The sequence below is a fragment of the Eucyclogobius newberryi genome, unplaced genomic scaffold (genome assembly GCF_026437365.1).
Source record: "Eucyclogobius newberryi isolate DKJ021-1_F unplaced genomic scaffold, fEucNew1.0.hap1 SCAF_211, whole genome shotgun sequence".
NCBI lineage: Eukaryota > Metazoa > Chordata > Actinopteri > Gobiiformes > Gobiidae > Eucyclogobius > Eucyclogobius newberryi.
Window position 1 is genome coordinate 114,001 of NW_027315848.1, and position 6,000 is coordinate 120,000.

General features: G+C 47.2%; 2 non-coding genes across 2 annotated transcripts; both read right to left on the reverse strand.

Moving 5' to 3' along the window:
* Nucleotides 1-339: 339 nt before the first annotated feature.
* On the reverse strand, nt 340-411 carry trnam-cau (transfer RNA methionine (anticodon CAU)). Its single transcript has one exon. It is a non-coding gene; the product is annotated as a tRNA-Met (tRNA).
* A 1,048-nt stretch (nt 412-1,459) lies between these two features.
* On the reverse strand, nt 1,460-1,531 carry trnae-cuc (transfer RNA glutamic acid (anticodon CUC)). Its single transcript has one exon. It is a non-coding gene; the product is annotated as a tRNA-Glu (tRNA).
* Nucleotides 1,532-6,000: the final 4,469 nt, after the last annotated feature.

The window sequence follows — 6,000 nt, forward strand, 5'->3', positions numbered from 1 at the left end:
GTTCAGCATGAGTATGCAATTTTACTAGGTGCTGATTGCTGGACCATTATCTTAAAGACAAGAGAGTTACTTAAACATAGCGTTGACTTTGATTACTTGTGAAGTAACATAGTCTTGAAAGAGTTCCTTCTCAGCTATTTTTTCCCCCAAAAAAGAAATGACAATGTAGGATGGATTAAATAAAATACTGCTCAATTAAATGGAAGGTGGAACTGGGAGCTCGCGCTGAAACTCAGCTTCAATCATCTATATCGGCATCAGTTGAGAATAAACCTACACTTTGCTGACTAGCTTGGTTAATCCTGATTAGAAAAAACATCAGTGCAAATAAACACATTCTAGCAGAGGATGGTTTCGATCCATCGACCTCTGGGTTATGGGCCCAGCACGCTTCCGCTGCGCCACTCTGCTGAGTGCTCTCCTTCGATGGGACTTGAACGTAAAATACCTGGTTTAGGGGGCCAGTGCATTATACCTACGGGGCTATATACATCTAAATGACTCAAATTGCTTCAAAATGTGTTATCTAGATTCAAAGGTAATGCAGAACTGGGATCTTGCACAGAAGCACTTTGCTCTACCACTGAGCTACATCCCCATCTACTGCCTGTCATGATTTTTTTCCAAGCAAGGTTTGGAGACAACACCTTTCCCTTTGTGCCATGAACAGACTACTGAATGGTGCTGCAGGGGACTGAACCCAGGATTTCCTACATGCCCTTGATCTGAAAGAAATGCTGAGAAATGAAACATGCTGGTTTATAAAATGGAACGAAAGCTTGAAAGTTGTGCTCCCAAACAGACGTTGCTGACAGGATTCAATTCCAGTTGACAGAAATCCTAACCACTAGAGCATATGGGAAATGTAAGAATCAAGTGTAAAAGATTGAAGTGTAACATAAGCCTCATGGATGTTGGAGAGGTTAAGGAACAGTGCTCAGTTGGGGCACCAGCTTTTAAGCAAGCATTTTTACTATCTAAAAGTGCTTGGTTCTGCATGTAATGGAAAGAAGCCCACTCTACGTGCAACAAATCTCGTGATTTGTATTTTGCTTTTGCTAAATAGAAGTATTTCTTGATATTGAATACAGTTCATTTTGCTCTCAAATTTGAGATATTGTTTTGTTTCAAACAAAGCATTTGACTGAGTGCATGAAAACATTTTGGGTAAGAAGCACTATCTGGCCATTCTGAGTTTGTGTTGGATCCCCACTAGATATTCTGGCCGAGTGGTCTAAGGAGCTAGATTTAGGTTCATGTCCCTGTGAAGGGATGCATTCAAATCCAACCACTGTTAGACTGCATGGAAAAGCTAAAGGTCGATTACTAGATATTAAAGCTGCGCCCAAATGCGTGATATTTTTCTATGCCTCGCTGGACACCAATTAAAGGTTTTTACACTTGTTTTCACAACATGTCCTGTGCGTAATGTGGATACAAGTCTTCCAAGAGCAGGATGTTCCCATACCGGGAGTTGAACCCGGGCCACCTGGGTGAGAACCAGGAATCCTAACCGCTAGACCATATGGAAAGGATTACAAAGCAAATGATTGAAGTATAAAATAGACCTCAGTGATGTTTGAGAGTTGAGGAACAGTCCAAACAGTGCATATTTGGGGAATCAGCTTGTTAGCAAGCATTTTTAATCCAGTCTAAAAGTGTTTGATTCTGCATGTAATTGAAAGAAGCCCATTCTAAATGGAAAAAAGTCTCGTGATTTGTATGTTACTTGTCGTTCAGCCAATAAGACCATGGACCTGAAATCCACAATACGGGATTTTGGAGGCTATTGTCCTGTGCATTATAATTATGGGGTTTTGTACACCTAATAGACTCAAATTGCTTCAAAATGTGTAACCATAGTCCCTTTTTGACCTACATCTTGATGGTTCAGCATGAGTATGCAATTTTACTAGGTGCTGATTGCTGGACCATTATCTTAAAGACAAGAGAGTTACCTAACCCTTTAAGCGCCAAAGTCGCAGAAATGCAACTTTACCGTACAAGGAAATTAATTAAATAATAGTAGAAAATGAATCACTTCAGTCATTGGTCGGTTCGGTGCAACTTCCCTTTATTAGCCAGGTATGATCCAGGGCAGATCCGGTAAGGAAAAAAATGGCTGGAGGAAGTACACGTGGAATGCAATTTACAGCAGATTCTGACTCTGAAGGGTATTATCTCCCCGAGAGTGACGATGGATTTCCAAGTGGAGATGAAGGGACTTCGAAACAACGGACAGGTGCAAAGGACAGACGGAGGCGAGGAACCAGTGGAACCAGTGGCTGCAGTAAAACTTGCCCGGTGGATGAGAGCTGGGACATGCTGAGAGAGGTCGAGGTATTTGAGGCATGGATCAAACCTTTTGAAGACCCAGTTGGCTACACAGGAGAGATGGATCTGACGGATGCTAATCCATTTGATATTCTGTCACTCTTTCTGACCGATCAGTTTTGGACTTTCATTACTGATGAGACAAATAGATATGCACATCAGTGTATGGCACCTATGATTCTGAAGCCACATTCAAGATTTCTTGAGTGGTATGATGTATCAGTCACCGAAATGAAAGCTTTCTTCGCTTTGCATCTCTCCATGGGCCTTGTTGAGAAACCTGAAATCGAGGATTACTGGGGAACATTTTGGCTTACACAAACGCCTGGATTTGGAAATGTAATGTCAAGAAACAGATTTGAAATCATTCTTTCGTTCTTTCATTTTGTCAACAATAATGATTATGTGAGAACAGGCGAGCCCGGGCACGATAAACTGTTCAAAGTCCGCCCAATAATAGATTTGATTATTCCCAAATTTGCAGCAGTTTACAGTCCAATCAAGGAGCTTTCTTTAGATGAAATGACAATAGCTTTCAAGGGGAGATCTTCACTAAAATGTTACTCTCCGAATAAACCTGACAAATATGGCTATAGAGTGTATGCCCTGAGTGAAAGCTGTTCAGGGTATGTTTTGCGCTGGTCAATGCACACTGGACAGTACAAAAATAATGCAAGCAACATCAGTGCAACACACGCAGTTGTCCGTGAGTTGGTTTCTCCCTTTACGGGCAAAGGACACGAGATTTACATGGACAGTTACTATACCTCGCCTGTAATTGCAAATGAATTAGCAGATTTGGAAACTGGACTGTGTGGGACGGTAAGGATTACCAGGTTGGGGATGCCAAAATGCCTTGGTAAAAGTGTCTTACAGCTGAAAAAAGGAGATGACCCAGTTTTTTGCAGAAAGGGAAAACTCCTGGCTTGTGCTTGGCACGATACTAAACGTCTCACCATGTTGTCCACAGTCCATGGAAATGATTGTGTTCAGAGGAGGATCCGATCCAAGACAGATGACACTGGCTTCCGTGACATCAAAAGACCTGTATGTGTCGACCAGTACAACGCCTACATGGGTGGAGTGGACACTGCTGACCAGAGGATGAAGACATACCTCTTTCCACACAGGTCCCGGAAATGGTATCATCGCATATTCAATGCCATTATAAGCATAAGTATTGTCAACTCACACATCATATACACCAAATCCACTCCAGGCCCACACAAACCTTTAAAGGTTTACATTCAGAACATTATTGATGCATTACTGGCTGATCACTCCAAAAAACAAGAAAGGCGCTCAAGACCGGAGGGTGAAATGCCACAGAGACTCACAGAGCGTCATTGGCTTTGTCAAGCAGAGGGACGTCCAGACTGCGCCGTGTGCTCTGACCGCTCTCGTACCAAAGGCAGGCGGCAAACAAAGTACAGGTGCCGTCAGTGTGGCGTTGGCCTCTGTGCGGTTCCATGCAACGAGAGATACCATACGCTAAAAAACTTTAAATGCTGTCATTTGGATATGTAAAAGTGCAGGGTACCTTGACCCTGGATGGACATCTTTTCTGTGATGGCTCTCTCCTTTCTTCACTGCTTTCTCCACAACCTGCCTGGCACCAATGATGGATGTATAAGTTGGAAAAATAAAAAAAATGAAAAAAATACATAATAAATACCGTGTTTGTCATCATTTGGTCAGAACTTGTAATCAGGGCCCGAGTTTGAAGATGTGAGCAAAAGGGGTGAAAATGGGTTAAAATGTGAAAAAACACCAAAATGAGCAAAATGAAATAATCCCCCATCATCAGTGCACAGTTTGCCCCCAGAAAAGAACTCCCCTGGGGCCTGGAGGTGATCTGACCACCAGAATATAGTACCATATACCCCTGCTGGACTTAGAAAAAAAACCGAGCTTCCAGCCAATAGTACACTATACCCGAGGGACTCTGTCGTTTTTCGGCAATAGTACACTATACCCGAGGGACTCTGTCGTTTTTCGGCAATAGTACACTATACCCGAGGGACTCTGTCGTTTTTCGGCAATAGTACACTATACCCGAAGGACTCTGTCGTTTTTCGGCAATAGTACACTATACCCGAGGGACTCTGTCGTTTTTCGGCAATAGTACACTATACCCGAGGGACTCTGTCGTTTTTCGGCAATAGTACACTATACCCGAGGGACTCTGTAGTTTTTCCGGGCCGTAGTATGAAGTTGTGAGCAAAAGGGGTGAAAATGGGTTAAAATGTGAAAAAACACCAAAATGAGCAAAATGAAATAATCCCCCATCATCAGTGCACTGTTTGCCCCCAGAAAAGCACTCCCCTGGGGCCTGGAGGTGATCTGACCATCAGAGTATAGCACCATATGCCCCTGAGGGACTTAGAGTAAAAACCGAAATAGTACACTATGCCTGAAAAGACTCTGTCGTTTTTCGGCAATAGTACACTATACCCGAGGGACTCTGTCGTTTTTCCGGGCCGTAGTATGAAGTTGTGAGCAAAAGGGGTGAAAATGGGTTAAAATGTGAAAAAACACCAAAATGAGCAAAATGAAATAATCCCCCATCATCAGTGCACTGTTTGACCCCAGAAAAGCACTCCCCTGGGGCCTGGAGGTGATCTGACCATCATAGTATAGTACACTATACCCCTGAGGGACTTAGAGTAAAAACCGAAATAGTACACTATACTCGAAAAATTTCAAAGTGTGGTTAAGAGTACCAAGGGCACGGGCTTCCATGTCAGAGTACCAAGGGCACGGGCTTCCAGGCGGCTGCCCCTAAGGGGTTTAGCCCGCGAGGGGGTGCTTAAGGGTGGGTCCCCGGGTTCGGAGGGAGAGCCTGGTCCCCGGTGGTCATCCCCGGAGTCCCGGAGCCCAGGACCCGGGGAAGAGTGTGCCCGGGTCGGGGCTGAGTCTGGTGGAGTGGGGGGGTGGCCCTGGAGGTGCTCCAGGGGCTCCAGGGGTTCCAGGGGGTGCTCAGTGGGGGCCATGCCCAGCCAGAGTTGCCCTTCCCCGGGGTGAGTCTGGAGGAGTGGGGGGTGGCTCTGGAGGTGCTCCAGGGGTTCCAGGGGGTGCTCAGTGGAGGCCATGCCCAGCCAGAGTGGCCCTTCCCCGGGCAGAGTCTGGAGGAGTGGGGGGTGGCTCTGGAGGTGCTCCGGGGGCTCCAGGGGGTGCTCAGTGGAGGCCATGCCCAGCCAGAGTGTCCCCTCCCCGGGCAGAGTCTGGAGGAGTGGGGGGTGGCTCTGGAGGTGCTCCGGGGGCTCCAGGGGTTCCAGGGGGTGCTCAGCGGAGGCCATGCCTAGCCAGAATGGCCCTTCCCCGGGGTGAGTCTGGGGAGAGTGGGGGGTGGCTCTGGAGGTGCTCCGGGGGCTCCAGGGGGTGCTCAGTGGAGGCCATGCCCAGCCAGAGTGGCCCTTCCCCGGGCAGAATCTGGGGAGAGTGGGGGGTGGCTCTGGAGGTGCTCCGGGGGCTCCAGGGGTTCCAGGGGGTGCTCAGTGGGGGCCATGCCCAGCCAGAGTGGCCCTTCCCCGGGGTGAGTCTGGAGGAGTGGGGGGTGGCTCTGGAGGTGCTCCGGGGGCTCCAGGGGGTGCTCAGTGGAGGCCATGCCCAGCCAGAGTGTCCCTTCCCCGGGCAGAGTCTGGAGGAGTGGGGGGTGGCTCTGGA